Genomic DNA, 7,496 nt, shown 5'->3' with positions numbered 1-7,496 from the left:
CATGTCCAGCAGTAGGTGGCCAACCCTAAACAAACTCAAGGCATCTTTGAAGGTTCTTTGTCTCACTATGTTAAGTCAAGGCATTTGTTTCCTACCATGCAGGCCTTTCTGTATTACAGCTTCCAGTTTGAGTTGTTGTGGGATCCCTGAGTATATGAACATGTGTGTTTCTGTGTCTATCTGCATTTCTTGTGCTTTTTCTTTGGCTGTTTTGTCACATTCCAATTTGTTTGCTTCTGATTTACCTTATTTTATTGCTATTCCTTAGATGCCTGATTGTTTTCTAAGGAGAGACAGAAAGGGTATGGATCCGGATGGGAGGGGAGGTGGTGAGAAACTGGGGAGAGTAGGGGGAAGGGAAACTGTAATCAGAATATAATGTCTGAAAAAAAAAATCCTTCTTCAATAAAAGAAAAGAAAAGAAGATTTTAAAAATACACACACACACACACACACAAATATCTCTTATAACATGTCTGTAAAGGTAACAATTGTACTTTTATTGTTAAAACTTGTAAAGATCCTCCATCCTTGCTATTCAGTCACCAAGAAAGAGAATTGGGAAGAAGATAAATGCTGTTTGGTATTATTAGAGAGAGGTGAAATAATGTCTTAAATAATCCCAGAGACTTTTTTAATTACAAAAGCAAGATACTCCCCCCCTCAAAAAAAGTAATATCCTCTTCTCATGAGCTCTTCAAATAATAAAAAGATTGGCTCACAGACAGACAAGCCAAAGCAGTTAGAATAATTAAGACACTTGAGTGTGAAGAGCTAGGAAGGAAGCTTGGCTTCTAGCTTGTAAATGGTGGGGAGAGGGGAACTAGGACCCCGGAAGGGGTGGGACTTCTGAGGTCTTAACCAAAGGCAAGATCTGCCTGCAGATGTGGAAGGCAGGGGCCACTCTGCCACTACAAAGCACCCTGCTGATAAGAGGAAAAGGGTGCTTTGCTGTAGTTCTGAAATTTGGGCAGTAATTAATAATTAATACCATCTACAAAGGTGATTTTGACACATTCCTTGTTTTCCTCAAGGGGAAAAACCTGCCTTCATACCTCCCAAATCTTCTACCCAAGGCTGTGTTTAGTCTCAGAAACAGAGCTGTATCTTGAAAGTTACATCAATTACATGAACACTCTCTCTTTCTTGCCAGCAAGCAGCATGAGCAGAACTCCTGCAGTCACCAGTAACTCCCCACTTCATCAGAGAACACAAAAGTCTCAAGGAATGAAGGACATATCTCAGCAGATGACAAGAAATGATAACTGCTAGCTACAGGAGTTTTATGACTGGGGAGCATAAATAAAAACCAAAAAAAAAAAAAGACCTAAGAAAGTATTTTACACAGTAAAAGAAGTTCATAATTGCCTTCCATGCAAGACTGTCAAAGGCAAAAACCAGACCATTTACAAAGCAATTAGGTGTTATCCTGGGGAAAACATAGCATTAAAAGGAAGATTACAGACAGTCGTTCAAAGCATTTTTCCTCTGCCCCGTAGGGCCCTTAGCTTGAAATGTGCAATTGAAGAGTTGACCTAAGAGGGGTATCTGATGAGGTTCACTCATGGAATTGCTGATGGCAAAGCATTGCTTCATTACAGCCCACCTCCACTGCTTACTGAAGACCCACAGTGCCCCCAAACATAACTGGATGTTTTCCCCCATAAGAATTCCAGCCTCACTGTCAGTCTTTGCCAAGTGGCAAATAGAGGGCAAAAAAGCATCATAGAAATCTCAAGGACAAGCCAACTAAGTGGAGGAGAGCTGGTTGTAAATATGAAGATCTGGCTGGTAAAGGAAGAGAAGTGAACCAGGAGACCTCTCCTTGACAGCCCTCTCCTGGCAGTCAGCTCCTTTGGTCTCCTAAGGGAGCATTTTACTTTTTAGATGAAGGGTCTCATGTATGAGTCACTCACTACAACTCAGAGTCCATCAGTTTCAAGTATTTACTGCTTGGTTTACCTGGGACTTCTCACCTGGATCTCCAGCCATGAATTGCATTCTACAATGAGGATGCTGTTTCTTGGTAGGTTTTTTTTAATGTTTTGGGGGGTTCTGTTTTGTTTTGTTTTGTGTTTGCAAAACTACGCCTGTTTGTTAACTGACCAGATTACAAAAATGTCATGGTCAAGACCTTAGTTCTTCCATCTAATAAGTCTGTTTATTTGCTCTTCCCTGTTGCCAGCATCTCTACCATTCTAGTGGGCTTCAAGAATATACTATACAGATTAGCTGTGCATTAAACCTATACTTTGACCAGCCAAGGTTCTATCAAAAGGTAAGCCATTTATTATGAATATGTGGTGTTATCCAGCTTTTAATATTTCAGCTGTCTTCTGCTATGAAATTCTTCTGTGCCCAAATATTCCCAGACCATTTGGCAAATAGTTCAGCTCCTCAGACCTGCTGAACTTCTAGGTAACTAACCCCTGCTGGAGCCAGTACTTAGGTAAGATCATGTAGGCAAAGACAAGCTGACAGGAGACACATAGCTTTGTTTCTTGTGCAAATGAAACTTAGACCATCCCTTTGCCTTGATGCCTAGTGGCTCTCTAGAGAAACTGACTGAGAATAAAAGAGGTTTTTACATATCAAGGTGGAAGGTAGAGTGGAGCAACATTCCTGAGGAGGCAGGGATCTGTGTGGCCAAGGGAAGAAGGAACAGGCATTTTCGGTAGATACAAACAGAACTCATGACCAGGGAGAAGAGAAGAACACAGAGGTAATGTAGATGGTAAGGCAGAACTCTTGAACCAGGAGTAGAGAGCAAGTAGAGATGGAGGGAGAAGAAACAGAGGAGGAAGATGAAGAGGGAAGCATAAGAACTTAGTTGTTAGTAGGACTTTGAGGGAACAGTAAAAGAGACGTGTAGCTGTCCTACTCTAGCCTGCAGCCACTCAGACCCGAGTAAACACATAGACACTTATATTACTTATAAACTGTATGGACATGGCAGGCTTCTTTCTATCTAGTTCTTATATCTTAAATTAACCCATTTCTATAAATCTATACCTTGCCATGTGGCTCATGGCTTACTGGTACTTTACAACTTACTTCTCATGGTGGTGGTGGCTGGCAGAGTCTCCTGACTTAGCTTTCCTGTTCCCAGAATTCTCTTCTCTGCTTGTCCCATCTATACTATACTTCCTGCCTGGCTACTGGCCAATCATCATTTTATTTATCAACCAAATCAGAGCAACATATTCACAGAATATAGAGCAATCAATATCCACAGAAGAAAGGACAAAGAGGAACTGAGTGTCAGGAAAGAACTGAAGCTATGAAGACAGGATTTCATCCCAGAGAAATAAAGTAAATGGATAAAGAGCTTAGTGTATCTAGATTTATTCTTGTCCTGAATGCCTGATGTAGCTGTGGCTGAATAGATAGAATTTTGTCTTAGAGGAATAAAGTTAACCAACAAAGAGCCTAGTGTACATAGATTTTTCTCTCAGATATCCCACACTAGACATAGTGAAATTCCTGGGCCCTGGGTAATTCATGCACCTTCTACAAAATGAATTGTGTGTCTCTCCATTCCACTTGTGGAGAAGATAATTTGAAGGGCACAGGAACTCATTTGCTTCCTTGAAGCATTTTCCTACTGTATAGATCTCAGGAATTAGATCCTCCATGCAGATGATGCTGTATTTACCAAGAGATTGAGCAAACAAGGAATTATCTGTGAAGGCAATTCTCTTCTTATTAATTTGCCATAGCCGCATTTGTAGATGAGCTCATTTACTAACTTCAGGTTGGGGTATCCCCATACAATATATGGTTCCACAGTCTTCAGCATGTTAATTGAAGCTTTGTTGAGCTTAACAAAGATGCCATTGAAGATCTGATAAAGACAGAGAAGCTGCAACACTTTGTGGTCCTTTGGGCTTACACCATTGATATCTCAGATTCTGATGACAAATGCCAACTTCTGTCCTTTCTTATTAAAGAGACACCAGTGTTCTCACAGGGACACCCTATGCTCAGCATGATCTCATTTCTGATTATAGCTGAGTCATTCATTATACCTGCAAAGACCCTAATTCCAAGTAGAGTCACACTCTGAATTTAGAGTGGCCACTCTTCCAGTAATGGCAGGCTCACAGTAGCAGTCAAGAGGGCTGCTTCTGGGTCTAGAATGGTAACATACATGTTCTACTTTAAAGTTAATGGGATGTGTACCACAGTTCTCCCCAAGTCTCCTGAATCACAGCTTTTGATTTGCTTCTTTGAAAGGAAAGCTGCTGCTATAACACACCTTATCTTTATCAATAAAACCTCAGGAAAATTAAGTCATAAAGGAAGATTTTTCAAATACACTGTGAACTTGAATGCAAGCCACAAAGACTTCTAATAAGATTAAGGCCTAGGGCTTGCAGCCTCTCCCTTCATGAAGCTTTTCAGAAAAGGACGTTAGGCACAAACAGACCATTGGCCTGGATTGGGGTATGGGAAGATGTAAACAGCAGTAGGTCTGTTACTGGGAATATACTTGAGTAAGTAAAAAGCTTGAGTCAAGCTGATTTGTGTTTCATGGGATTGAGTGTTTCTATAGTTGGTAATCAGAGAAATAACTTTGGTTTAGCTTAACACAGTATGTCAAACCTGCCTCTCATCAAATTGGGTGTGAAAGGATAAAATCCAGGTGGCCCACACCTGAAGACCCCCCTAACACAAAACTAAGGGCTTCACTCTTAGAATGTGTCAGAGAAGGCCAAATGTGCACTTCAACATTAACAAGGTCATGTCTGCAGTGCTCCTCAGAGCCTCCATCCCAGAGCTGTTTTTCTTCCCTTTGTTCCTTGGAGCAGGATGAGCCCTCTTTATAAAGTGCTGTAAGAGAAAGAGAGAATAAATTACATCAATGATATACCACTATTTCTTAGCAATTTGATGGGCCTCTGTAAACTCACATATAATCCTATGCAAAGAAATTTAGGGAAGGAAATAATGAAGTAGAGGTTAAGAAAGGCAATGCTTCTGTACACTCCTTTATTTTTTCCTCTTTTTTACAAAATTGCTAACCACTTTTAATTTATAAAAAAGCAGAATATGATTAGAATGTATCAATGAACAGTTATGTGCACATACCAGGTGAAAATGGATTAAAATAAATAAGATAGAAATAGAAACGAATAACTAAGATTTACCAGCCATATTTTATAACAGAATTGATTTAGAAAAAAAAAAAAAAAAGACTGGGTATAGCACAAATTTCTAAACAGTCTTATTAATAAAAACAAACCCAGGAGCCAGGTATTGGGGTGAATTCTGAAAGATCAGAGAAGCAGAACAAGCCACAACTAACCTCACCTTGCCAACTTCTCAGCTGATCCTGTTTCCTCAAACTGGAAGCCTCTGTGCCCTCATCCAAATGGATCTCAGCTGAACTGCTTAAAACCCTAAAAGCTTAAAAGCCTCTAGTTCCTGTTCCTCATGCCTTATATACCTTTCTGCTTCCTGCCATCACTTCCTGGGGTTAAAAGCATGTGCCTTTCCCAAGTAAGACATGAGATCTCAAGTGCTGGGATTAAAGGTGTGTGCTACCTTACCTGGCTATTTCCAGTGTGGCCTGGAACTCACAGAGATCTGGAAGGATCTCTGCCCTCGGAACGTTAGGATTAAAGGCGTGTGCTACCACTGCCTAAAATCTAGGTTTAATACAGTGGCTGTTCTGTTCTCTGACCCCAGATATGGTTATTGGTTTGGCTGGTAAGAGAAGCTGATACACAAGCATGAGGACCTGAGTTCAAATCCCACTATCCATGTAAAACTCCAGGTCAGGCCACATATCTGTGACCCCAGCACTGTGGACTCCAAGTTCCGTGAGAGGCACTGTCTCAAAAAATTATGGTGGAACATGCTAGAGGAGGGCAGTCATCCTCTTTCTTTGTCATCTGCATTTGTGCTTGGGCACAGAAACATACACACACACACACACACACACACACAAAATACACACAGGTATATATACACCACACATATACAGAACACACTCATACACCACACTCACATAAACAAACATGCATATACACATACACACATTGTACACACACCACACACACACAAGTATTTATACACCACACATACAGAACACACTCATATACCACATTCACATAAACACACACACACACACACACACACACACATACACACACACAAGTGTATATACACCACATATAAACAGAATACACTCATACACCACACTCACATAAACACACACACACACACACACACACACACACACACACACACACACATCCCATTTTCATTTAATTGAGATCTAGAATCTAGATTCTAGATAATTCCAGCTCTTGGGAAAGGAAGAGCATCATTTTCTTCTGGAACCTAACTTGCCTCACAGGCAGAGCCTCTGGAGTGAAAGAGTTAGAAATGCCCAGGATATGGAACTTTGTAGATTATAGCTTAGAAAAGAAACAGAAAAGGCCAATGCAAGACAATTTCCCTTCAAAGCCACTCTCCCTCACCTCCTGCATGCATGCTTAATCTCTGAGTGTTTAGATATGGCATTCTCTGGACTCTCGGGAAACCTGAATCACCCTGAGCAATCAATAACAATCCTCCTGTTTACAACACACAAGCAATATTTTCTACCTTGGTTCTCAGTCACTCAATACAATTTTACAATTCTGTTGTGGTGTGCTCCTATAAAAAGAGAATTTTTATTTCTCTTTCAAACATAAAAATTCCCCTCTGAAATATATTTTTCAACTTATGTTCTGATGATCCTGAATTATAAGAAAAAGGTGCACACAGACCTGACAAAGAGAGGGCCATGGGAAAACAACCAGAATTGTTGCTGTTGGGAGGTAAGAGTGTCTAACCTGCCATTGTTTCTTAATTACCAGTTACTGTGTCTATGACTTTTAAAGACCTGTATAGAACATGTACTGAGTCTAGACTGGCCAGTTTAACAACTAGAAATGAACAGCTTCAAGGTTGTAGTCCAATGGCAGAATACCTGCTCAGCATGCTCAAGGCACTGGATTCCATCTCCAGAACACAGATAATAATGGCAATAATAGTAACAATAATAATGTCAACCAGCTGTGTAATTCTTTATGTATATGAAAACCTTCAGTTAATTTTTACAACCCACTTCCAGAATATTGCCAAAGTAAAACAACAGATATATGTGTAACTACCACCAGAGTTAATTTTTACAAACTTTTTCCAGAATATTGCCAAAGTAAAACAACAAATATCTGTGTAACCACTACCACAGTTAATGTAAGTGTTCTATTATGTTTGATTCAGACCTCTTTTTTCATTAAAGACTGAAAATACTATAGACCAAATTGGGCTCTTCTGTGAGCCTATCCCTCTCTCCTCATCCCCAGAACCGGTTACTTCACTTATGTATTCTTGAGCACACAGTATATATTTTTGCATTTATGATTATATTAGTTACTTTCCTGTTACTGTGATAAAAGACAATGACCAAAACAACTCAGAGAAGAGTTGATTTTTATTAT

At 39.9% G+C, this 7,496-nt stretch overlaps 1 pseudogene; it reads right to left on the bottom strand.

Annotated features, from left to right (window-relative positions):
• Positions 1 to 2,135: 2,135 nt before the first annotated feature.
• Positions 2,136 to 6,501, bottom strand: LOC118584643 (annotated as a pseudogene).
• Positions 6,502 to 7,496: the final 995 nt, after the last annotated feature.

The sequence above is a fragment of the Onychomys torridus genome, chromosome 5, assembly GCF_903995425.1.
Source record: "Onychomys torridus chromosome 5, mOncTor1.1, whole genome shotgun sequence".
Taxonomy (NCBI): Eukaryota; Metazoa; Chordata; class Mammalia; order Rodentia; family Cricetidae; genus Onychomys; species Onychomys torridus.
Note: the sequence above shows the minus strand (reverse complement) of the source record. Positions and strands in the feature narration are given on the sequence as shown.